General features: G+C 42.2%; 2 long non-coding RNA genes across 2 annotated transcripts; one reads left to right on the top strand and one right to left on the bottom strand.

The window, feature by feature from the left end:
- Positions 1–27,439, bottom strand: LOC143267451 (uncharacterized). Its single transcript, XR_013042579.1, has 3 exons — positions 27,206–27,439; positions 7,143–7,241; positions 1–1,607 (listed from the first exon to the last, which is right to left on the bottom strand). It is a non-coding gene; the product is annotated as an uncharacterized LOC143267451 (long non-coding RNA).
- On the top strand, positions 21,848–23,815 carry LOC143267452 (uncharacterized). The gene is made up of 3 exons (XR_013042580.1): positions 21,848–22,316; positions 22,431–23,348; positions 23,693–23,815. It is a non-coding gene; the product is annotated as an uncharacterized LOC143267452 (long non-coding RNA).

Genomic DNA, 27,439 nt, shown 5'->3' with positions numbered 1-27,439 from the left:
GTGGGATGATAGTGGCCAGGAGCTGGGGTGCAACTGCTCACCCCATGTTTTGACTTTTTTCCTAGGATGTTTTGGATTTGGAGAATTAGGTAGGACCAGAGGCTCAGGGTCCCTGGGGACTAGGAATGGAACAGTTAGGCTTTGGTGAGAGAGGCCAGCATTGATTAAAAATAAACATTTGGGAAGAAAGATGGGCAGGTACCTGTCAAATCATGTCTTTGACTTTTCTAGTAAAGATCGACGATGAACTTGGTTTGTGGCTGTGAGTTGAGAGACCTTGACAGCTTTAGTTTTTAACTTAGAAAGCCTGCCACTGTTGGAAAGAACCACTATTTAGCAAAATGTTTGAGAGGTTTAGGATAAACGATGTTTTAGAGAAGTGAGTTCTCCCACCATGAGGAACCTGGGAAAGCCAGACTTAGGGGAAATCTGTTGTCACAACTTTCTCTTCTACTTTTATTGATATGGTCCTGACACTCTTTTCATTGAAATATGTACCTTAGGATAAGACAAGAAGGACTGATAAATGTTCTCTCTCTTCAGTGAAGAATTTAAACAACAACAACAAAACCCTGAGTGTACCTATTAATTCCAGATCTGACTGACAGGACTCTACTTAGGGTGCCTCCCAGTCTAAGAGCTGAAAACTCCCCAGTAAACACTGTTTAATCATCAGGGTCTTTATTGTTGGTGGTGCCTCTTCTTTTGCCTTCTGATGCCAAACAACTTCCCTTTCTACCCAATGTCGTTGGAGAGGCCAAAACTTCCCTTTAAAAACTCCAACAATTCCTCTCTATAGCAACAAGGGACAGTGTCCTAAGAGTGTATTTTAGCTTCCAGGAGGTCTCTAAACTGAAAACACAAGCAAGTATTTTTTGCTTGTTTTTCAAAGAAGAGAATTGATAGCTTCCATTACACTCTGGAAAAGCCCCAAGACTCCCTCCACACCTTTATGCTACCCCCTGTCAAGATCCCAGATGCTCAGTGATGGCATTTCAGGCAGCAGGGATCAGATGGAAGAAATTATCTGAGGTCTCTGGGGTCTTTCTGGCACTCAGCTCTTAGGGGTTGCAGTCAGGTCATACCAATTCTCAGTGATGCAGTCATCACTACTGTCCTTCTACCATTGTTTGCTATTGAATGTGGATTCAGCATTCAATGTGAGCCTTTTAATTGAGCCTCCCAGCCGCAGGAATCCCAAGATTGATACCCCGAATTATCCAGCATTTTGCAGCTGCAAGTTAGTTTAAGCAGGAGAAAATACTTGTTGGTTCATATAAGGAAGACATACACTTCTGGACTGACCCAACCAGTGTTCTTGGGAAGCATTTTTCTTCTTTAAGACAAAGATGGCTATTATGACTTCAGGCTATTATTCTGTTAATTGAGCAGCCACTGTGGAAAGATTTCTTTATCTGTCCCATCCTTTCTCCCTTCCTGCCCCGTCCCTTCCTTCTACCCATTTAAGCTCCAGAGAATAACCTATAGAAGGTTTTCATCATCACTACACAGTTCCCCGATCTCTTCATTGTGTCCAAGGTATGAGGCAATCTGACTGGTCACGCTTGGATGGCATGCTTACTTCTGAAGACGGGAGCCGTTGAAACCTGTTGATTGAGAATAGGAAAGAGGTGGGTTTACAGGGGAAACTGTAGAAGCCATGGCTATCTGCTGCTGTCTGCTTTGTAGCTCAGGTGTTTTCACCACGCTAGATGTGAAAGGCTTGCAGAACACCTTAGAGTTCAGGGGCTTAGATGCTTTTCGGCATTTTGTGGACATATGGTTATCTAGAGGCAGTTGGTGTATGACCTTCATCAGCTTTTCACAGTGACTTTGATGTGAAATTTGGTAAGAACCTCTGATTAAATGTCCTCATTTGTCAGCTGAAGAAACTGAGGGCTCATAAATTCCAGCTAGCTGGCTTGTTCTAGAAGACAATGTCCATGATTTACCTACAACCCCAGAAGTTTCTAGAAGGACACTAGTCTCTGCATACTTTATTAAAAATACTTGGGGAAACAGGTCACATAGTACCCACACCTGGAGATTCATAATGCATTTATACACATTAAAAGTTCTGAGGAAATTATTGTACAGAAATTGGTTTAACTCTGCTTAACCCAGAAACCCATTTGAATTCTCCCTCCTAAACCACCTGTATCCCACTTTAGGAAACTTGTTATAGCACTTGCTACTCCTTTAGGCAGTATGGTGTCTCGTGGGCCCACATAAGGAATCCAGGACACCTACTTTACAGGGCCATGTGCTTCCTAGTTATCTGGTTCAGGTTCAGATTCCGGGACACAGCTGCTTTCTGGTTCACAGAGGTGTCCTCTTGTTCCATCACCTACATTTTATCATGCCACACTGCCCCTAGCCAAGAAGTTAGAAGAATGGATGTTGATCAGTCTAGAAGAGAAATGCTCTCCAGAGTTTAGAGTTGGCAGACCTTGGAACATGCCCCATGCCTCAGATGTTCGTAAGGAAGAGGAAGCTTTCTGTTCCCTTTTGTCCCAATCCCCACCTGTTTCCTCTTTGGCCCCTCCCCTTTGATGTCTCTCCATGGAGCCCTTCTTCTTCTAGATCTCTAGACTTGTCTCCTACAACTTGTGCATATTCGTGGCCATTAATAACAGTAATAGTAATAAGCCAGGATTTACTGGGAGGCTGTGTTTCAAGTGCAATACTTTTCCTATCAGTGTGATGGTCTAGGTATTATTTTGTTCCATTCTGTAGTGGCAGATTCATATCACATTGATGTCCAGGGATTTGCACAGCTCTGAGGTTATAAAAAAAACAAAACAATCCTTACTGTGGCTAGATTATTGTTCCCTTGGGACAGTCATTTAAGGTGACGACCAGTTAATATAACCTCCCAAAGAGCATGAAAATATTACTGGGCACTAAGGATGCAGTGTGCTCCTTCCCAAGAAATATTTTGCTTTTATCAGTTGTCCTGGGGGAATAGATGTCTTTTGCATGAGAGTGGTCCTCATGATGAGAATATGAGATCCTGTGTAGCTTACGGGAAGATGGCTGAACTAGGGTTGTTGCTCACCCTCATTACAGTGGGCCATGCGCAGGACTGTAAGTGGGGATATTTTTCTGAAGTGTGTGGAAAGGCATGTGTGTATGTGTCTGTCCCCATAAGTGTTTAAAAAAAAGGGTGGGGAGATAGAGAGACAAAGGCAGAAAGAGACACATAGACATGAGCAGAGACACAGAGAAAGACACACACAGAGATAGTGAGACACAGAGAGAGAATATGAGGGACAGTGCCTTCTGCCTCTATTGTTTGTATGACCTTTAGCTTATGACAAGAATATGGAACTTATTTCAGTTTACTAGTTTTTCTCCACCATATCTCTGCATACCTGCCCACATAGCACTACTGTTTCTTGTGCTTGTCTGATGTGCCAGAGGATCCTGCTTCTCTAATAGTGGTGCCAACCTTTACAATCCACAGGAAGCAGTCGGTAGAAAAATGTACTTCTTTCCCCAAGTTTTTACTTGGCAGGCGAGGACTTTGGCTTTAGTGTCAGGATGTGACCCATCCTTCATCTCTCAGGTTCTCCCATTTTTGTCTGGATTTCTGTGGTTTAGTGAAAGCCTAGGGATTTCACTGCAATGTGTTTTTAGATTCAGGAATCAGATAAGAAGAAAGGGCAAGAGGAGGATATGCCATGACTACAGGACTGACCACACCAGGCCAGAAGTGGGGGGGGGGTGCTCAGAGGCTGAAGGTTGTCATCAAAGGCCAGAGATCAGAGGGGAAGCACAGAGGGCTAAGGAGCTTTCTGAGTTGTGTACATATACACCTATGCATTGTCTAAACATTCATATTACATAAACCTTCCCCCTTATTCTGGAAACTGATAAGGTAGAAACTGTATTCTAAGTGAACTGGTTGTTCACTGTGGAGGAAGGATGTTGTTCTGGGCAGTAAACCAAGGACATATGCTATGGATTGCAATGAAAAAGACATGGAACATCTAATACTTCAGAAGGAGGCTCCATCTTTCAGAGTTAATCGGGTTATCATGAGGCTATTGGGTGGTAAGTCAACAGTACTGGTGCCCTTACAGAAAGAAAAGTTCAGACACAGAGATGCCATGCACAGAGGCATGATATGAAGAGGCACAGGGAAATGTCATATGAAGATGGTAGCACACAATGGCACATCATTTCACAAGCTGAGAAGCATCTGGGGAAAGCCAGGAACTGGGAGAAGCCAGGAAACATGCTTTCTCTCTGGATTCCAGAGTGACTGTGGCACAGTTTGGGGTTTTTGGTCTCCAGAATTATGAGACAATAGATTTCTATTGTTCTATTGGTTTTTGTTATCATGGCCCTAGCCAACTAGGGCAGGGTGAGAAGGTGAGTCCACTTGTGAGTCCAGGTACTGCCATGGGAAATTCCTACTCAGTGTAGCTTCTCACCAGGTGACAGCCTGGGTGCTTGCTGTGGTTGATACTCAGGTCAGGGAGCCTCTTAGAGTCCATAACTAGTTCACAGTGGACCTGGGGTTCCACACCAAAGCCTGCTCCTGTCCTCACACCCACCGCATCACAGCCCTCAATCTTCTGGGCAGTGGTGAGGGAATGCATGGTTAATTTGGACCGTTTTCAGTTTGAGGCAGCCCTGGGAACTTGAGCTGAGACCTTCCTGCTTAATCAGCATGGTGCTCATCAGCCTCTTCTATTTTAGTCTGAAATTGTCATTCTCTGCTCGTGTTCTCCAGCTTGAAACTCTCCAGTCTGCCTCGTTAGAGCTCATCACCATCTATAGCCATGCATGTTTGGGTTTACTGTCTCCCAAATTCACTCCCAGTCTGGGCAGGCAATATGGATTTCAGGAGCTGTTTAGGAAAGAGGATTTGATTTGGCAATCTCTAAAGTCTTGTCATTCTTTATGCTAATGTTTGAACTGAGAAGGGTCCCTTCTCAGAGTCTAACCTAGGCTTAGGCTCATCAGCTTCATCATCCTCATCAGAAATATCTGCTTTACTGCATCATGCCTGCTCCTGTTCTGGGATTGGTGCACAGCAAGTTAACTAGGCTCAGCCTTTACTTGTAGTTAATATTCTATTAACTAATTAACTGCCTTTGAATTCTACAAGCAAATTTATGGAAACCCAAGAAAGCACATATATCACAAAAATACTAAATATGGTTGAGTTGAATGGCATAGCATATTTGCATAGAAGTCAGGACAGAAAGGCAACAGACACTGTACATATGCTGAGTGGATCTGAGGCACAGATCCAGACCTGCTTGGAGAGGATGCAGCTGGGGCTTGCTGGGTAGCAAGAAAGTTCCCAAGATGCCGTGTTGGCAGAATTATCTTGAGTTTAGCCCCCAGGAACTTTCTGGAAATCTGCCCTCTGGGGTGTTGGGGAAATCTGTTCACAGGAAGGGGTCTCATTAGGGGAACTCTGCTACAGATCTGCTTGGTGGGGGTGGGGGTAAGTTCTTGCTGCTGGGTCCTATTTTACTGCAGTGTATTGTAGGAGCCAGACACAGGGGATGTTGCCTAGGCTGCAGGTGCTGACACTTAGGAAATCCCCCACCCCACATTGTAGGAGGAGCCTGGACAAGCTGTGAGCCTTGCAGGAGGCTGTAGGGGCAGTTACCAGAGCCAGGACATAATTCTGTTCTCAATGATGCCTCTTCTGAGCTCATTATTGACAGACTAACAGTGCCAGAAGCCAAAGAAAACATTTAAGGGGCCCATATTCATTTGCGCAGAGCAGACAAAAAGGGTGCGTGTAGAGCTGGCAGGCAATTAAATGACAGCTAGCAGACTGAGTCTGTAGTTCCAAACAGTCCCAATGATAGTTATGTTCAATACAGATCCAAACGGAGTTGGCCTGCAAATCAGCACCGAGTTTTCTCTTGGCCAAGATAGCATGAAGAGATAATCTGTCTCACTATCTTCAGAAAAGTTAAGGACTTTTCTAGAATGAAAGTTGTGGCATCTGCTTCCACTGGAAGATGGAAGACATAAAATGTCCAGTTATCCGTGTTAAAATGACAAAGAATAGTGTTTAAAATGCCATACTTTTGCGAACGTTAAAAACCTAGGATAGTCATTATGTTACTATTTATCTGACAGTGGTGATTAATTTCCGATGTCAATTGGACCATTAAGCAGATAGCTTGATGTAGTAGGCAGGGTTCTCCAGAGAAGCAGATCCATATATATCAGTTTAACAGTGGTCAGCTTCATGCTCCAGAGGCAGAGAACCTGGGAGCTTTCAGTCCATGGATGTGGATGCTCCAGCAGCCCCACCTGAAAGTTCCCAGGACTTCTGGTATGAGTCCACTCTGGAAGGCTGGAGAAGAGGCAGCCTGAGGTTTATCCCATCTAGAAACGCCCTCACGGATATGAGACTAGTAGATTATTGTAAAACTTTTAAAAGCTGACAGTCAAAGTCAACCACCTTGAGCCTTTCAATTTCATGTGGTACCATTGTCAATCAGTGGCCTTTTTTATGAGAGTCATGTTTAGACACTCTTTTGCTGTGTCTGTAAGTTCAAGCATATCCTCTATGTTATCTTCTTCCAGACTCAGGTATCAGAGCTTGTGCTGAAGCACTTGATCTACTTAGAGTTGTTTTTTTGTTGAGGGAGAGTGATAAAGGTCTAGTTTCATTTCTCTACATATAGCTATCCAGTTTAACCAGCACCATTTAAATGCTGACATCCTGTCTTTCTTCCAGTGTATATTTTTGACTCTTTTGTCAAAAATCAGGTGGCTATCCTTGTGTTGACTTATATGTGAGTCTTCAGTACTATTCTAGTGGTCAATGTGTCTGTTTTAATATCAGTACCATGTTGTTTTTATTATAATAGCTCCATAGAATAACTTAAAATCATGAATGGTGATATCTTTAGCAGTTCCTTATTTTGTTCAGGATTGTTTTGCCTATCTCATGGTTGGGTCTCTCTCTCTCTCTCTCTCTCTCTCTCTCTCTCTCTCTCTCTCTCTCTCTCTCTCTCTGTGTTTGGTGTTTCTAAATGATATTTAAGATTAGTTTTTTCAATTTCCATGAAGAATTGCATTAATTGTTTTATGGGGATTGCATTGAATGTGTAGACTGCTTTTGGTAGGATGGCAGAAGTGTGGATTCACTCTCCTACCTTGAGCTGACATCAGTACCTTCTTTCCCCTTTAAGCTTTCAGCATCATTGGTTCCTTGGAGTCTCAGGTCTTTGGGGTCAAACTAAATCTCAGCCTTCCTGTTGTATGAAATAAATAAATGAATGAACGAATGAATAAATAAATAAATATCTCCTTACATCCCTATATAGTCCTATTCATCCTAATTTTTCTGGGGAACCTTGACTCACACAGTCAATATTATTCAGTAATTTAACTATTACCTTGGGAATGCTGTGGTTGTTACAAATCAAAACTGTATTTCTGGGGATAAAAGAATATCAAACACTTAGAGATGAACATTAAATATTGTCCTTGGGTGAGCATAGCATTTTAGACCAAAAAGTAAAAAAAAAAAGGAAGAACAAAAACTGCCTTTGATTAGGACCACCACAAAATCTTATTTTTGCCCACATAGCTTCTTGTTATAAACATTTGGACAGAAAAATCATTAAGTATATTATATTACATCAGAATTGTATATCTCTGTTGATTTTTCCTGGATTTGTTCAAATTTAGATAATTTTCTTTTTGCAGAAACCCTATCTATATGGAGCATGTGCAGGCTTGTATCCCTGTCACTATTTTCTAAGCACATAGTCTGACAACTGTTTACAGACACTTACATTTTATTAGATATAATAAGCTATCTAGAGGTGATTTAAGTATACAGGAAGATGTGTGCAGGCAATATACAAACACTATAATATTTTCTGTAAGGATGGACTCTGGACTCCATAAAGAGTTCTAAAAACTATTCCAAGGCTGAGGGAAATGGACCTTATTTCTAGGGTGTAAATATCCATCTATCCCACACTCTTACCATTCTTGGAAACCACTGCTTACACCATTGAATTGAGGGAGGAGGGAGGCTGCGTTTCTTTGTACAAGCTTTGAATTTATGAGATGAGATGTTTCTACGTGAATTTCTTTGCCACAGAGAGGTAGATAGTTCTCTGATCTCCCGTATATACTTGTGTCTTGCAAGAAGGGCGAGAGAACAATGTTGCTATCCCACTTCCACTCAGCAGTGAGTGGCAGGGAACTATCAGGAAATTTCCCTCTGTTGAGTCATTCTCCACGTTAAGGGAAAAGGTTCTATGAAAATTTCCTTATAGATTCTTTGAATATGCTCTTTCCAGAAACTTCATAATCATGTCTGCTTTATAAAATGGAGGTGTCTAAGCCACTGTTTTGCTGGGGATGTCTTTCTGTATGCTGTGAATGTGTTGCTCTGATTGATTGATAAATAAAATGCTGATTGGCCAGTAACCAGGCAGGAAGAATAGGCGAGACAAGCAGAGAGGAGAATTCTGGGAAGTGGAAGGCTGAGTCAGGAGACGCTGCCAGCCGCCAACATAAGAAGCAAGATGTAAAAGTACTGGTAAGCCACGAGCCACGTGACAAGGTATGGATGAATAAAAATGGGTTAATTTAAGATATAAGAACTAGATAGCAAGAAGCCTGCTGCGGCCATACAGTTTATAAGTAATATAACTCTGTGCGTTTACTTGGGTCTTAGTGGCTGCAGGCCTGGGCAGGACTGGAAAAGAAACTTCAGCTACACTGTCTAGTGGTTAACAGCTCTGTCTCAAGAATAATTCTGCCCAGGTTTAAATTCTGAGTCTTTCCTTTGCTCTTTGTAAGACCACAGTTGCCTCCTCAACAGGCTTCCCATCTGAAAAACAGGAATACTGACACTGACTCAGTAGAGTTGTCATCAGAATTCATTGTTCTCAGAGTATGCCTAGCACCTAACCCATACTCTTCATGTAAATATGGAACACATGCTCCTAGATTAATGAGCAGTACTGAGACATCCTTTTGTTTTCCACTGCCATGGTCACTGGTGGAAGAATTAGCTGCTGATTTCTTTACTGGTTCCACTAAGAAAGATGCCTGACCCAAGATGCACTTTTGTCAGCATGGAGAGCCATGCTAATGAGTGTGGACACCCATATTCAGAGATTCATATTTATGGATGAAGGATTACGGTAGCCAGAGAAGATGGGAGTGGCTCTGCAGGGACATTAATGAGTGACTGGCTTCTGTGGCTTGAACGTGAAATGTCCCCCATAGACTTATGTGTTCGAACTCTCAGTTCCAGCTGGTGAAGCCATTTTGGAAGACTGTGGGACCTTTAGGAAGTGGGTCATTAGTGGTGGCCTTGCAGTTAGAGTTCACCCCCACTTCCTGTCTGCCCTCTGCTTCTGAACTGCAGGTGCAGTGTGACCAGTTGCCTCTCACTCCTGCTGCCCTGCCTTCCCTAGTAGCTAGAGTTTTCCTGCCTTGCCCACAGTCAGGACAAATCTTTGTCACCCGCCAGTCCCAGAGCCGCTCAGACCCAACCAAGTAAACACAGAGACTTATATTGCTTACAAACTGTATGCCCGTGGCAGGCTTCTTGCTAACTGTTCTTATAGCTTAAATTAATCCATTTCCATAAATCTATACCTTGCCACGTGGCTTGTGGCTTACCGGTGTCTTCACATGCAGCTTGTCATGGTGGCGGCTGGCAGTTTCTCTGACTCAGCCTTCTACTTCCCAGAATTCTTCTCCTCCTTGTCCCGCCTATACTTCCTCCTGCCTGGTCACTGGCCAATCAGTGTTTTATTTATTGACCAATCAGAGCAACAGATTTGACATACAGACCATCCCACAACACTTCCCCATCATGATAAACTGCCTCCTTTTAAACTATAAGTCAAAATGAAACACTTTCCCTCTAAGTTGCTTCTTGTAATGTATTCGGTAACATAAACAAGAAAATAATGAATTTGATGCCTAGGGCAAATTTGGTTTAGGGGCTCAGGAGAAACAGGAGGAACTAGCCATCATGGTATATTAGGAAAGAACATTTAAGTAATTAGAAAACTAACTAGATGGAACACCATTTAAAGGATAACAAAGGAGTCTGCTATTTATCATGAAAGCATGGGATACTTTTGATTTTTCTGAGCCTATATGTTATAATTGGCCTCTCTTAGGCCTTTAGCAAGGACAGGATCTGGTTTTCTAGGTAGCTTTATCTGAAACATTTTGTAGAGCAGCAAGAGTATCAGAATAGGCTACTGGGGCATCATCCTAGACACTTAGCACCCTAGACTACTGAATACATTTTCCTGGATTCTTATGAGCAGATTGATCTTTAATAAAGCACTTCTTTTTTCTTCTGCTTATGGGATTACTGAGAGGTAAACTAACACCATGAGCTGCTGAGGGAACAGCCAATAGCATACACTCTCTGTATCTTGTCTCCACTTTGGGAATGGCCATATTTTTGCACACTTTATTTGCATCCATATCCTCTCTGTTCTTCTAGTGTTGGCCTTCTTGACAATTTACAGACCATTGGTTCAGCTGTCTTGGTATCTTTATAAGTTTGATCAATGCTCTGTCTCCTACTGATTTTATGTTTCCTATTTGAACATTTGACTCACTGTCTTGAACATGTAGTATGTGGAGCCTAACATTACACCCAGCATTCCCGGTGTTTTGGAACCTCTGGCTGTGTGGGTACACATCACTAATCCTATCATTGGAGAGACCGAGACCAGAAGGGTCCAGAATTCAAGGCTGGCCAAGATTAGGTAGCTGCAATAACAACAACCACAACCACACCCCTCAAGCCACCACACAAACAAAACAATAAGAAAAGGAGGTGGGAATGGGGGTGGGCTGGGGGGAAGGGGAGGGGGCAGGAGGGGGGAGAACAAGGCAATCCATGGCTGATATGTAGAACTGAATGGTATTGTAAAATAAAATAAAAGGGAAAAAAAAGAAAGAAAAAACCAAGTCAAATTAAACACAAAAACAAAACTATGAACCCACCACAAAACAAAACATTAAAAAAACAACAAAATATTGAGAAAGGGGTAAGAAGGGCATGGAGAGTTGACTCAGCTTTTAAGGTACTTGTTGCTCTTGCAGAGGACTTGGAGCACCCATGTGGTAGTTTACAACTGCCCTTGACTCCAGCTCTGAGGGATTTGATGCCCCCTTCTGGTCTCAGACACCCTGTTGCAGGCATGTGACGCTCATGTGGTGCGCATGCACACACACACCAGTGGAACACTCCTGCACATTAAGTAAACTAAATAAATAAAAAATGAATAAAGGAAGGACAAGAATCCATGAAGTGAGTAGACAGGCAGACAAAAAGGACAATGAGAGTTAATGAATGCCTCTGAGAGTTAATGAATGCCTGAAGTGGGAAGGGTTGTGTGGCTGAGGAGCAGGGCAGAAGGCAGCTTAGGGCCAAGCAAGGCTTGACTCACACTCTGCTTCTCCTGTAATCCTTTTGTTGTCCACAGAGCGCACTGCCCCCACCCCCATTCAGCCACCTCAGTCCCCCTTTGTCAAAAATTTAGTTGATATTTTTACTCTGGCTTTCTTGTCCCCTCCAGAGTCCCTATCAGAAAACACACCTGATGGTTTTTTTTTTTTTTTTTTTTTTTACCAAAGCAGTTCTACTTTTACTTTTCACTTTCTTTGCTAGTGTATATAAAGTTGGGTTTTATAAAGACAATTTCTTTCAAGTATGACATGCACTTTGGTCACATTGAATTAATAGCACCAAAGAGCAGGGCCACCTGGACTTTGGGGCCTTTTGCTGAGGACAGCTGGCTGAGAGAAAAGCTCCAGCAGGAAGCTTCTGGGTGCACTCTGAGAGATGTCATCCAAAGCAGGTTTGAGAGGAGGACAGTTGGAGAAAGTCCTGGAAGCAAACATTAGCCAAATGGCTGAGCTGGGAGTCTGGTGTCAATGCTGAGAGACCCGGAGGCCAAAGTAGAGCCTGCAGCAATGATGTGGGACAACGTGGAATGCCCTATTTTTTTCTAACATCTAAATAACATGTATTTTCATTGTAGTAAAACGTACATAAGGTAAGACTCACCATTTTAATCCCTTTAGGTATATAATTGAGTGGCACTCAATATTTCCACATTGTTGTGCAACCATCACCCCCACAATCAAGAACTTTGCTTCTAGTCTGACACTCTGTACCCCTGAACTCCAGCTCCCCTAACTCACTCTTCCCAGCCACTGGGAAATGGCCATTTTACCTCCTGTTACTATGAGCTGACTACTCTGTCTACCACATGGAAATGAAATTGTTACAGCATTTGGCTTCCAATGGCTGGTTTATTTGACCTAGCTAGTGTCTTTATGGCCATCCATATTGAAGTATGTGTCAGAATTTCTTTCTTTCTTAAGTGGATGAATATTGCAATGTGTTTACACAGTGTCTTTCTTGATATGCCCATTCATCAATAGCTGTTTAGGTTGTTGCCCCTCTCCCACTTCCTGCAAGTGCCTCTTGGCTGTTGCAAATAATCATGCCATGCACATCAGGGTACACATGTTTATTTGTGCCTCACCTTTCCATTCTGCTGAATATACTGGGTCATATGGACATTTTGTTTAATTTTAATGAACTGTCATTATGTTTCCAAATATTTCTAATAACATTTATATAATATTCTTAAAAGTTTAAAAATGCAATAAAACAGAGAGGATAATATAATTAACATTCATGTGGTTTCAATAGTTATTTAAGATGAACTAACTTATTCATATTTATTTTTTCTTTTTATCTGGTATCTATTGTACATAATGTTTGCTTTGATGATATATATATATATATATCATATATATCTGCTTTATGTAGCTATATAAAATCAAACATCTATGATTGAGATAAAAGGTGATATTTATGATGGAATCTGCCTTACTTCACTTAATAACTCCATGTACACACATTGTTCCATGAATGAGATAGTTTCATTCTTTTTTATGGTCAAATGAAACTTTATTGTGTTTATCCACTACATAGTCTTTAATTTTTTTAGTTTTTGAAATTAAAATATAATTGCATCATTTCCCTGTTTTCTCCTTTCACCTTCTCCCATGTACACTCCCCTGCTCTGCAGTCTTTTCACATTCATGGCCGCTGGCCTCTTTTTCTGCAATTGTTTTTCATACCAGCAGTTTGTAGGACTGTTCTCCTTCTCCTTTTCCCTCCATCATTTGTTTTCTGGTTTTAGTTGCTTGTGTAATGTAGCTCGACCTCGAATACACAGCAATTCTCCTGCCTCAGCCTGACAAGTTTTGAGATTAGATTATACCTGGTTAATTTTATTTTTATGATACCCATTCTGGTTTGTGTGAGGTGGACTCTGATCGTCATTTTAACTGGTGTTTCCTGGGTGGTGAAGGAGATTGAATCTTTTATTTCAGCACTTAGTAGCCATTGCACCTCTCTGTCTGAAGTGTCTTCTGGGCCAGGTGAGTAAAAGTGTGAGGACCTGAATTTGAATTGCTAGAACCTATGTAGAAGATTCATGCATAGTGTGAGCCAAGGCTCCTACGGAAATATGGGAGGTAAAGATAATGGACTCTCTGGAAACTCATGGACCAGCTGTCCCAGTGTACAGTAGAGAGACTCCAAAATCCCTGTCTCTAAAGAGGTGGAAATCAAGGCCTGATGCCTGAGATTGTTCTCTTCTTCCACAAGTGTGCAGTGGCACACACACACACACACACACACACACACACACACACACACCTGTACTCACACACATGAATGTGTATTCACACACAACATGCAAATCTTTCCAGACACACAAAATTAAAAAAAGAAAATAAAAATTTGTTCATCTCCTTAGACTGTTGATTGATAGTGTTGTTTGTTATTTTGCTACTTTCTTGTGTTCTTTATTCTATAAATAAGTCATCTATCATATGTATAGCTAGCAAAGACTTTTCTCCCATCCCTTGGGCTGTCTCTTCACTCATTTATTTCCCTTGCTCTGCAGAAGCTTTTTGCTTTCAGAAAAGCAAGATGGGTCAATCTGTTAACTTAGCAAACATTTACTTGTGAGAACCAAGTGGCACATCAGACCTGGGTAGGGGTGATGAAATGTGTGGTTCTATCTCTCTTCTCTGGGAACATGGCTACATGATGGCCCTAGTTGTTGCCTTTGTGGATCTACCTTCCTATTTGTGCTGGGAATGCTCTTTTCATGGACTGGTTCCAGAAATAAATGGGCATGGTGCAGGGCCTATTGCTCACTGTTCCTGTGAGTTACAGGCCCCTTTCATTAGTGACTTTGGTTCAAGATCTTTCCATCCACAGGGATAGATCATCTGGTGATTTCGCCACCTAACTTCCTTCTTTCCTTCTTTCTTTTTTTCCTTCTTTCCTTCTTTTCCATTTTCCTTCTTTCCTTCTTTTCTTCTTCCTTTCCTTTCCTTCCTTCCTTCCTTCCTTCCTTCCTTCCTTCCTTCCTTCCTTCCTTCCTTCCTTCCTTCCTTCCTTTCTTTCTTCCTTTATCTTTTCCAAGAAGCCAGATAGGCCCTACTCTGTGAAATCTTTTAGCCTTTTCCAGTTTAATAATTTGTGAATAGGATTCATAGTCTCTCCCTGTAAGTCTCTTATACACTGGATCCTGTCTTTCCTTGGAGGGCCGTTGCTACATCACTCAGACTTTATGACTGGAATAACACCCCCATATGATGTTTCTTGTGTACACCAGGAAGTGTAATGCTCTCAGAAAGATTTTTAACACATTCCCAAATGTCTATTTCATTCTACTACAGGTTTCAATACCCTTGAACTCCTACACTCAGTTCTACCTCATTGTTCAAGTGTTAATCTCACTGGTCAAGACTAAGACCTTTACCACAGTATAAAGTCAAATTTAAAGCAAGCATTAATTAAATACTGGCCAGGTGGATGGGCTCTGCCCAGGACCCAGGAAATGGTCCATAGTGACTGTTTTCAGGGGCTTAAAGTATTTTCCATTAGGTTCAATCAGGAGCAAGAATACATCTTGACTTATTTCCTGCCCATGCACCTCCCACACTCATGTGATCAAGCATATCCAGTGTAGTTGGATGTGTAGTTGGGTCAAACAAACTTGTTTAGGGGAGTGAAGACACGTGGTTTGTTATCTCCCATAAACAATAGCCTCTAGTACTTCAGGGACTTTCTGCCCTTTGGCAAAGGGCTTGCAGATCAGAGGCATTTTGTTTTATGGATCTCTCAAGCACAGCAACTGAAAACTAAAACATAACTTTGGCTGTCACATTCCACCTTGAGTTGTATCCTGAGTCAAATCCTTGATATTGGGATCTAATAACCTTCAGCTTAATGGTACCCAGACTGGATACTATCAAGTAGTTATTACTGTGAACAGTCGTTACAAAACATGTTCCTTTAGTGGAAAGGAACATCTGAAATCTGTTTGTCTTTTAAATGAAGTCTGTTAGCAAGGCAAGCCTGTCTATCTTTTCTCAACAGGAGACCTAGTAACTCTAGAAAAAGCAAGGCCTAATTTTTACACATGAAATGGACTAAAAAGGTGGCTGCAGCCTTGGAAGGATCTGGGTGCCTGATGCTGCTAACCTGACACAGCTATATCATCAGAGCTCTAAGAAGGATGCATTATAGAAGAAAGTATAATCTAAATGCCCTGTGTGTCAATTAAAATGACAGAGACTAGTCCATTATCCAAATTGTCATCCTAGATTCCTGTGGTCTCCACGGCATTAGGGGCAGAAGTACCAGGACAGCATCAGTCTTTGGCCACCAGATCCAGACAGTTAAGAGGCTTTTCTGAGGTGGAAGAACATGTGGGGGACTGATCTTATTTGTCTAGGCAAAGTGGCGCAATCAACCCTCCAGTGTCCTGCTTGTCCACAGTTTGGGTCAGGTCCTGGCAACAGGTGCAGCATTGGGGCAGTATTGCCAAGTGGTTAGCATTACCACAATCTAGGAGAAGTTGTGGTAGTTCCTTGTGATCTTCTTTGGAGACTTTGGGGTCACTTCTAGGAGCTGGAGGTCTCTGTCATAGTAAGCCTCCTCTATTAAACATATTAAATACCGTATTTACCAGATCTCTGACAAGTTTGAGGACCATTATTGATTAAGTTGTATCTGAGCTAAATAAACCTAGAATTAATCTTGAAAACACATAAAAGAAGCTAAATAAACCATTCTCCTATGATTAATTACATTAGTGCTTAGTGTGACTACAATTATAGTTTTGAATGTACTAAATAATTTAACCATTTTAAGGTGACTATTAACTTGCATGTCTTAATTATCTTTAACAGTTTACAAATATAAGCTTTTATAAGATTAGGACCTTATAGCTTTATCTCTGTTAAGTTTAATACTTAAAAAAATAACACTTTCTGAACTGATGCTCCTCTTAGTATCAAAATAAAACTTTTAACTCATAAACTCTGTCTACAGCAAGACTGGGAACTTCCTGACCTATTTATAGTATTCCATTACAAAATGTAACAGTTTCTTGTATGACCTAGTTTATCAAAACAGCTTAAGCTTAACAAATTTAGTAAAGACAAGGAGGCTAGACATATAATCCTTAAGCATGAATAGACCTCAGGTAAGGAGAGACATTCTCTAAGGCAGTGGTTTTTAATCTTTCCAATGCTTTGACTTTTCAATACAGTTACCCACATTGTAGTGACTTCCCCAACGACAAAATTATTCCTTTTGATATTTCACAGCTGTAATGCTTCTACTGTTATCAATCATAATGCAAGCATCCAACATGTAGGTGGTCCTAGGCTACCCTGGTAAATCCCCAAAGGATCATGGCCCATTGGTTGAGAAGTTGCCCCAGCCCTTTCCAGATTGCTTAGATAGGAATACCCCAGTTTCTACTGTTTAGTAGTTGGTGCTCATAGCTGTGGCCCTAATTTTTTAAATTTATTTTTAAGTTCAAATAATAATATAAAAAATTAAAAAACTTAAAATGCCCCATAGCCTTATAAGTTTAAGTATTTTAAAAACTGCTCCTTAAAATTATCCAGTTTTAATCTAAATTTTCTGTAAATCTCCAAAATTTCCTCTTAAAAAGTTTAAAATCTTTCAACTGTGTGCTCCTACAACATCAAAAAATAAAGTACTATTTTTCACTTCAAGAGGGAGGAAATAGGGCACAATCACAATCTGCATAAGGCAAAACCAAGCTGAACAGTGCAAACAATTCAAAGCTCAATATCTGGGATTTATCCAAAATCCTTTGGGTTTTCTTGAGGGGCTTGGATCCCTTCTTTGACCCCACCCTCAGTAGTAAATACAAAGTCTCCCTTCTAGATTTCAGCCTGCTCCATTTTATTGCGGCTGGTGCATCTGGTGACTATCACATGACACCAGCATTTCCAAAACTGCTAGAGTCCGTCATTGCAACTGTGATCTCTTTGAGAACTCTAACTGTGCCACATATTGGCAAGTCTCGGCTGTTCTTCCTAACCCCTTAAAACCAATACCACCTGGGTGACTCTTACATTGCAAAGTTTGGTTGTCAGCATTCTTGCATATGAAAGCATAGAAGCAACTTTAATACCTTATTAAACAGGCATTGTTTTAAAAATGTATCTTTCATAAATCTTGTTTTCAGGACAGGGTAGAAATTGTCATACAAAGATCCACCCTAATCCACAATATTTGGGGGACCTGTTGTTGCCTCCTTTGTAGGACCACTCCATGTGGTCACTTTTAATCAAGATGGTGATGCAGTCACGTGACATCTATCTTCTCTAATCCTAACAAAGATGGCTGTCAGCCAAATGGCTGCCTAAAGATGGTGAAGTCACATGACATCCCTCTCCTTCCCTAGCAAAATGGTGACCAGTCATATGGCTTCCTAAAGAGGTGGCAATCCATTGCTTGCTTATATCCATAAATGAAATCGTGCCACATGGTTCCTTTAAGATCACCTATGCATAGATTTTTAACTATCAACTCCTAATATTACTAGTTTTAAGTTAACTTTTTAAATGGATTTTACAGATTTTTTGGCCATATCCAATAAAAAAACTTATAAAGCTTGAGGTACAGAATGTTCACATAAACCAAGTCTAATATTTTTTGCCTGCTTTGCTTTGCTTTCTTTTTTCTGTCACAGTGTCAGTTGGCTCTGCTGACTCAAGACATAGAGGAGACTTTTAAATATGCTTGGGTCTAGAGAAGGAAGAGTCACAACCCAGCTCTAGAGCCAGATTTCCAATAAAATAGAACAGCATAAACAACTTTAATGTTATCCACAACCAAAAGCCATTTGAACTCCCATTACCCTGAATCCACCAGAGAGCTCAGAGATAAATTCTGAGCTCTGGCCATAACAGTAGCCATGGCAGTGGTGGTGACTGGCATCTGGTGGTGATTGGCAGCTGATGACAGTGGAGACAGAGAAGATAACTGACCCATTTTTGTTTCAGCTCCATGTTTAAACAGCACTTACAGAACCGGAAAACATAGACAAAACTTTCCAAGAAAACAGGCAGATGTAACTTTCTCAAGAAACAGACAGACAAAACTTTCCAATAAGACAGACAAAACTTTTCCTGGGAAACAGATAAAACTTTCCAACCAACCATAACCAGGTGGGTGGGTGACATGTCACTATTTTTTCTGGATGGGAGAATGTTGGGGTCCCGTAGAGCTCCATCCATACCCCAGATAGGGATACCACAAAACAGAACCAGATGATGACTCACCAGAAGGCCTCTGTAGATGCTTCCTGCTTTTCTCAGCATGGGAGTTCATTCTGACAGTCTGTGAACTGGAAGGCATCCTCGGAGCCTTGGAACATCTCAAGGCACGTGCCTTCTGAAGTGGCCTTTCAGCCCCAGAGTTCTGGAGTGAAGGTCTAGCTTTAGAATTTTGGTGGGTAGTCTGGATATTGCTGGGGTCTCCAGAAAATGTTAATCCCAATGGTAAGAATGAAACCACTACCACAGTTTCAAGTCAAATTTGAAGCGAGCTTTAATTAAACATTGTCCCGGTGGATGGGCTCTGGCTGGGTCTATACCCAGGTTCCCAGGAAATGTCACTGAGTCACAGTTTGCAAGGAATCAAAGTATTTCCCATCAGGTCCAATCAGGGGCAACCATGCATTCTGATGCATTTCCTGCCTTTGAACCTCCCATCCACATGTGATAAAGCACATTCAGTGTCATTCAGGTCAAACAAATTTGTTTAGTGGAATGAAAACATGTGACTTGTTATTTTCTATAAACAACAGCCTCCAACATTTCAGGAACTATCTATCTTTGGGCAAGGGACTTGCAAATCAGAGGGATTTTTGTTTCATGGATCTCTTAGGCATAGTAAAACTTAAAAACATAACTTTGGTTTTCACACAGGGTTCTTACTTTTCTTCACCTCTACATGGAACTTTGCCCTTGTGGTGGTTGGTTTTAAATTTCAACTTGCTTTAACCTAGGATCACCTGAGGAAAGAGTCTTAATTGAGGAATTATCTAGATCAGACTGACTTGTGGGCTTGTGGAATTTTCTTGATCAGCTTGATTCAGGTGGGAAGACCCACCCTGGTAGTGGGCACACCTATTTCATGGACTGGGCCCCGAAGAGCTCAACACTAGAGAAACTTAGCTGAGCAGAAGCCCCAAATGAGCATCATGTGGCATCTGATCCTTTCTGTTCTTGACTGTGGATGTCATATGTCATGTGACTGGCTGCTAGAGTTCCTGCCTTAATGCTCCCTCAATGGTGGATGGTAACCAAATAAACTCTTTCTTCCCCCAAGTTGCTTTTGGTCAGGCTGTGCTATAGCAGTAACAGACAGGAAACTAGAACAGCCTCCACTTCCTTGGTTTCTTTCACATACCACACACTGCAAGCCTAAACATGCATCAGGTTTATCTGATTTTCATATTTTAGAAATGTAAACCATCTGAACATCAGTTGGCCTTATTTCCCTATTAAATATTCTTCAGCCCCAACCAACAGGAATTCCCCCACTGACCATCTTTAAATGCAAGCTAAAACCTTTTTTTTTTATGTTGCTTAGTTACTTTCTCCCATCTTGGTTTTCAGTGATTACCCTAAAGCCCAAATACATATTTACCTCTCACAAGGAAGATTTAGCTCTCTCTTTGTTTATTCTTTTCTTAATGATCAGAATCTTTGGGACTCATCTTTGCTGCCGGATTTTACCCATCAAGGTGTTCTCTAAGCAAAGGAAATTTCCCATGTTAGAAGTCAGATACTACCCATTATATTGCTTTCAGCCTCACTGTATGGAAATATAAATATAGCATGTTTACTGTGGGTTCTATATTAGAAATGTTTACTGAGTAGTGTAAGCCACAAGAGTGGATCATCAATCTGAATTGAAACCGAGTAAAGGGGAACAGGAGCAGGAACCCCTCCCTGCATCTTGTTGGTTGAGATGACCAGGGGGAGCAGTCGGGGCTGAGAAGAAGCGGAGATAGGGATACCAGTGGGAAAACGTCATTGTCATGTAAAGATCTAATGATTTTGTAGACTTTACTGTAGCCTATACACTATTCCAAACGCTTTCCATGAATCTTGCCAAACCTTTCAATAGGACACATTACCACCCCCACTTTACAGTGAGCAGAATCAGGTACAGAACAATCAGTTAAGCAGCTTTTCAATCAGAAAATTATTAAAAGATAAAACTGGGGTATGGATGTGGGCTGCCGTCCTCTGGGTGCTAAGGCCATGGGAGGCACCTGGAAAGTATTTAGATATGAGCACCAGGAAGAAGTGTGCATGATTCATCTTCAAATACGGCACACTAATCTTTTCACTTGACCTCAAGTGCAGAAGTAATAGCATCATTACTAGTGTGTACTCTAATATAAAAGACAGCAGTCTGTATTTATCACAAACCTATGCCGTTTATTTAAGCTCATGCGGTGAGTGACATGAGTGTGCTAATCTGTTACAATACCACATCCAGAGAAATGATGTTTTTAAGGGTCACGCGTCTTTCCACATGGCCACCCTGTATCACCCACAACTCAGGCAACTTTTTTCTCTCTGAGCTGTCATGTCTTCTCTATGATGTGTCACTTTGTTTTTATAATTTTTTTATTTAAAAAAATTTATTTCCGGGCTGGAGAGATGGCTCAGCCGTTAAAGGCTAGGCTCACAACCAAAAATATAAAAAAATTTATTTCCTTTTACATACTAACCCCTGTTGCCCCTTCTCCCTCTTCTCCTGCCCCCCCCACCCCTATTCCACCCCTATCCCCTCCTCATAGAGGGTAAGGCCTCCCCTTGGGTAGTCAACACAGGCTGGCATACCAAATTGGGGCTGGACCAAGCCCCTTCCCCCTGCATCAAGGCTGAGTAAGGCATCGCACCTTAGGGAATGGGCTCTAAAAAGCCAGTTCCCATACCTGGGATAAGTCCCGGTCCCATTGCCAGGGGACCCACAAACAAAATGTGTCACTTTCATTTCAATTAAAACTCAATAAGGTTATATGATTCAGAAAGTACATTTTTATGCTTTTCCAAGTCTCATCTCTATGAGCTATGAAATAAGATATAAAAAATGACAAGACAGTTGAAATATGACTCTGTGGATTGATTCCTGAGCCCCATTTCTAAATAGTCCAGAAAGCATTTGTAACTAAGGTAGATTTCTTTTCCAAAGTTACATTTTAAAAGATTGGAAGCTATTGACCTCCAATTGCTTGTAAGTGTAAAATTATTTTAAAAGTAAAAATAGACTTCCAATTTATAAATTTTCTGTGCTATTACTTAAAAGCCTTATTTATTCTCACTAAAAGCACTCAGCAAACCATGATTGCAATAAAAAAGGAAAAAACGAGTGTCCTAAGTGCAAGTTGGACTGAGGGCAATGGCCAACATCGGGGATGTGTGATATATGGATTCTGCACACCATCCGTTATTTGTAGACTTTATTCACAATCACTTGACTCTGTCTAATTGCTTTAGAAACCAAAGGTAGTTTTTGTGTTATGTAGAGAATACTCTTGATAAAAAGTTTCTGAGTATTTTTAAAAGTATTCTCATGCTTGAGTGCTCTTTGGGGAGGTCACAGGTTAGTGTGCAAATGTATCTGGTCATTTTTATGCTCACTGTTCCTTCTTTTGTTTCATTCTTAGACTAGGGACGATGGTTATGATTTAGTGAGTGAGGCCCTGCACCACTGCGCTGATCATGCTCTGTGGGCTTGACGGTGGGACCAGGAACATACACTGCTGGCAGTCATGCTGTGACTCACTTGGTGACCAGGCGCTCCAGCCACCCCTCCCCCAGCTGGTGTCATGCTCGGGACGTCATCATTGCACCAGAAGTCCATCACCCCTGCCGAGAAGGTTGTGTGGATTTTTTTCTCCAGCCTGTCAGTTTGGCTCTGAGCTTGGTAAATTATGACTCAGAGCTTGTTGGTTCCTGGTACGGGAAGCAGGGGATGCTTCTCTGTGTTATAGATACTTCTCCCTGAAGCAGTTGTTTCCTGAAGCCACTGAACATCTCCTGCCACTTGACCCCTTTGTCTATTCCCACCAGCAGAAGCCAGTTCGTAGGAACCCTGCTGTCTCTATCCCCTGGATGACTTCCTACAACAACTCTCTGTTGGACATCCTCTATGGCCAATTTCGGTAAAACACCCTAGGTGTTTTTCTAGGATACTTCCTGATCTTTATATCATCATCACCATCATCATCACCACCACCATCATCATCACCACCACCATTATCATCATTTTCTTCATTGTAAAGATCATATGTCCATTAGGTAACTAATGCTGAGTAGCTATTTCATACTGAACCAAAAATTAAAGAGTGTAAACTTCTATTCTAGCATTATAATTTAAGCAGGTGCACTGATACACACGTGAGTTTAGAGGTACTACATAACAGAAATCAACCTGCTAACTAGCTAGTCCAAAGTGCTCATTACAAACTAGATCTGTGACTGGATCATGAAGAGAACCTCTGGGAATCATAAACAGAAGGAGGCTGTTCACCTTTCTTTGGTTAGTGTTTTAGGTAAACAATGATAATAGATTCACTTTGTTGACTTTGGGTCTCTGTGGTCAAAGAGAGTGTAAGGTGGGTAGTGGTACTGGGATTGCTGCTTTTTTGTTTGGTTGGTTTTTTGGTTTTCTTTTTTTTTCTTTAAGGGAAGGAGATACAAGATGATCAAATGCGTTTTGACCAGCTGTAGCAGAGACGGTGAAAGGGTCAGGATGATGGAAAGAAGCCGGATCCAGAATTATGCCCAGAACCCATTCATAGCTCTGTTACCAGATGCAAGATCTGAGTCAAAACATACACCTGGAAATTCCTAGTATCCCCTTTTCATCTGTATGATGGGAGTAATAACATCTGCCCTGATGTGCTAGAGTTAGTATGTTAGTCAGTTTTGTGCCCTGGAGATAACTTAGAAAGAAAAAAAAAAGGGCTGGAGCTTAATTCAGTGGGTAGCATGCTTGCCTAGCGCATGTAAAGCCCTGTTTGATCCCCAGCTCTACACAAACCCTGTGTGATATAGCACATGTCTGTAATATCTGCCTAGGAGGACCAGATGTTTAAGATCATCTCAGACATATGGCAAGTCTAAAGCCAGCCTGGGACACATGGGATCTTGTCTAGAAAAAACAAAACAAAAACCCCACTAAACTTGTATTTGCTCCCAGTTTTGGCATTCCAATCCACAACTGCTTGATCCTGTTTCTTTGACTCTGCAGGAAGGCAGCCCATGATGGTGGGACAACACAGGAAAGCAAAATGGCTGACCTCATGGACAGGACAGGAGGAGGGAGCAGGGAAGAGGAGAGAGAGTAGAAGAGGAAGAAGGAGAAGAGAAAGAGGAAGAAACTCTCTCACTTCCCATTATCCTTCTTAAAGACACACCCCAGTGACCTAAGGGACCTGCCAAACAAGCTCCATCTTTTAAAGGTTCTACCACCTTGAGTTGCTTCCTGAGGACACACAGGTCCTTAAGAGGATACTGAAGATCCAAAATATAGCCCTTGGTAGGTGCTAGAGAGTAATCACCATTTTCTCTGTACATGGGAAGGAGCAAGGTGAGGTTAACTAACAGCTGGAGGACCCACAGGAAATTCTCTATGAATATGCATTTCCTAAAGATAGTGTGGCTGCAAGTACAAGTCTATGATCTGTTCTATACACTGATACATAATCTGAGGAAGCTTTAAAGAATGCTTTATAAAAAACCCCATCTTTGATTAGTGTGGATTGTGTCTGTCATCAGCAGAGAAATCTCTCTTACATCTTTGACCAGTGGCCATGAGAGTGGGCGGATGGGCGTGGGACTTGTTTGCAGATTTCATAATTCTGAAGTACTCAGCGTTGCCGCTCTGAGTGTGGGCTTTGAGTGCTGGACCACAGTTTCCCTTTTACAGGTTTCCCCATGGTTACACTGCAGCAACAGGCTGTCTGAACACTGTTACCGAGGGATCCCTCCCCTGCACCTAGCGAGGGATCTGAGCTTTGTTCCCACTCCAGACCCATCGGCGCTGGCACCTCTCAAAACAGTGCTGTCTTTGGTGTAGCAGGCCAGATGCCTTGGGGGGCCTGTGGTCAGTAAAGATAAAGTTGCCTAGTTCCTGATTCAGAGAAGCCTTAGGCTAGACATTCTCCAACTTTCCAGGGATTAGATGTGTCCTTTCTCCCCTTCTTCTTGTACAAGAAGAGGTGAGGACTAGCAGTAGGGATTTTATCAGACCTGGATTCCAGCACTGGCTCTGCCCAGTGTAATGCTGGGCCCCTGAAGCTCTCTCCAGGATAGTGTTTTCATCAGTAATGGACGGCGGCCAGCGATCTCTCTGTTTAATTGCTAAGGGCACATAGAACCCCGCTCATGGGTCTCACGATGTTCCCCCACACAAAGCCTGTGTTTCTCCATGGTGGCCCGGTGTCTGGTGTCTGGGTGCGCATGTCCAGGGCTCCGCTTCTCTGCTGCCCTGACTGGCACAGGGGCTTCCTGTTTCACCGCCCACTCCTAGTGTGGAGCAGAGGGTGCAGAGAGCGCTGTGTTCAGGAAGGAAGTGAGAGGACTTGAGTGTGGTAGGAGCTGGGCTTTTTTTTTTTTTTTTTTTCCTTTCCAGAGGATGAACAAGGAGGTCAGAGTGTCAGATGATTTCCATCTGTTTCTATTTCTTGTTAGAAAACAGACCAGGTTACTCTGTGACACGTACCAAGCACCTGTTCAAGACAGGAGCTGGGGGCTTCCATACCTCCGCTTTCTGAAAATTTCCCACGTTGCTGTAGGACTTCTGCGCACAACGTTTCAGCGGAAACCACTCAGCTCAGCGTGAGGTGGTGTCTCAGCGCCTGGTCCTGTTTGGACAGCCATGGGGCTACAGGCTTGTGTTTTGGGACCGCCGAGTTTGCCTGAAACCTCCAATTTCACACTCAGGCTTTCGTCCTCACCGTCTTACCTTCCAACAAGTCTCATGCCTAATGGGGAGCCGCAGGAGCTCAAATGCGAGATGTGTCAATGATTGGGAAATGAAACCATGGGCCAAGCAGTTTGTTACAAAAAATACCCTGGGAGCTAAGGAACGCTGAGAGTGGGAGAAAGAATCTTCCCCAGGCAAGAGCACACCAACTGACTTCATTTAATACCAAATGGTCAGCCCTGAAAGTGTACATACCAGTGACCTTATCAAGACTGAGCGGGTTGTGTTTATGTTACGTAATACGTACACATATATTATAACAATTAATGTGAAAAGTCTTGCGTTCGAAAGAAAGTAAGAAAGGGTATTTGGGAGGGCGTGGAGAAAGGACAGGAAAGGGAAACATGATGTAATCATAATTTCAAGAAATAATAATAATAAAAAAAAGCACTCTGTTTGTGTGACCCTCATAATCTAGATATTCCAAACACATGGCTTGGTTTCTTAAACATAGACCCATCTAAAACAATGAGCCTGCAGATGGGCTCTGCAGAGGCTCGGAATGCAAAGAGTGTTTGCTAAGTTCTTTTTCTTTAATGGTTTCTTAGGAGTGACTGCTGTCCGCAGCCCTGAGTGCGTGAAGAGGCAGATGGAGTTGCTGCACATTCCTGGGCAGTCAGGGTAAAGGCACGGGTGGAGCCTTCTTTCTTACTCCAGTGACTTTCTAAATAACTCAGTGAGGGGATCACAGATTTTGCTGCTTTTGCTGCTCAGTGTTCAAGACAGAAGTCGGTCCAAATTACTACTGTTACAGAAGCGAACTTAGATCATTCTTTTAAAGAGGCAGGGAGAAGAAACTCCCAATTTTCTGCCACAGCTCAGTGCATCCTGCCTGAAGGGCTGTGGGGCCTGGATGCTGAGCTGGCCACTGACGTGGTTGGGGCGGAAGATTGGCATCAGCAGATTTTCAGGCTCAGCCCTAGTGTGGAAACAGATGCCCTAAAGCAGAACAGAATCCACCCTGATCAAGCTCTTGGCTGCTGCCACCGCTCCCATGGCCACCATCTGCTATCTTAATGCCTCCCCAGCCCCCAGTGACACTCCCTGCTTCTGGTAACCTTCCCTTGTGAGTAGTATCACCGATTTGGGAGACTGTAAGCTATAAATAATAGCTTTAGCAGCCTAACTCAAGCCAAGAGCAGATCCTTCCTCTCTAGGAAAGGGAGAAGTAGGCTGTTACCCTCATCTGTCTCCTTTCCCCTCTTTTCATCTGTCGCTTACCGATTTCCTTCCCCTCCACCAGCTCCTGGTGCTGCCTTGGCTTACAAGTTGCATCCGAGGAACAACTCAGAGCTCTGAAGTTCTAACTCCCCATTGAGTGAAAACTTAAATTGGAAAAAAAAATAGGAAGAGATCAGCACTTATTTTAGAAGGCTTCTTCTTTTTTCTTTTTCTTTTTTTTAAGGCTGGCTTAAGTGCCAAGTACTATTAGCTCCTGAGATATGGTTGAGTGGGGTGCCCTTTAGAATGCTGCCCTTCACATCAAACAATCAAGGTGATTTGTCATACAGTTTTGGGTAGACTGCATGGATACCAATTAATTTCTGATCTGGCCTTCAGCGTAAAAGTACTAAAGTGTGGGGAGTGTTGGCTTTCAACAGGCTGCACTGAGGACAGCTTCTTCAGACGCTCTGCTGCGCTTTCGTTTGGCATGTACTTTTAAAATAGAGTTCAGATCTGGTTCTAACTTTAGGACGTCGAGCGTCTTATCTGATCTGCTACCACAGAGCCCTGTAACCTGGGTGGCAGAAGGAGAAACATGCATTTCATACTTACAGAGTTGAGTCCAAGATCAAGGTGCTGGCTGGCTTGTTTCCTGGCAGGAACTTTCTTCCTGGTCTTACAGATGGCTGATGGATGTCTTTCTGTATCTTCTCATGGGGGTGAGTGAGAGCATGTGGAAGAGCAAGAGAGAGACACAGACACAGCTCCTTTGGTGCTTGTTAAAAACAAAGGCACTGTGATGGTTGATTTCCTTTATTAACTGGGCAGGATTTGGAATCTCCTTGG

Source organism: Peromyscus maniculatus, chromosome 9, assembly GCF_049852395.1.
Source record: "Peromyscus maniculatus bairdii isolate BWxNUB_F1_BW_parent chromosome 9, HU_Pman_BW_mat_3.1, whole genome shotgun sequence".
NCBI lineage: Eukaryota > Metazoa > Chordata > Mammalia > Rodentia > Cricetidae > Peromyscus > Peromyscus maniculatus.
The sequence above is the reverse complement of the archived record's forward strand: the minus strand, read 5'-3'. Positions and strand labels throughout refer to the sequence as shown.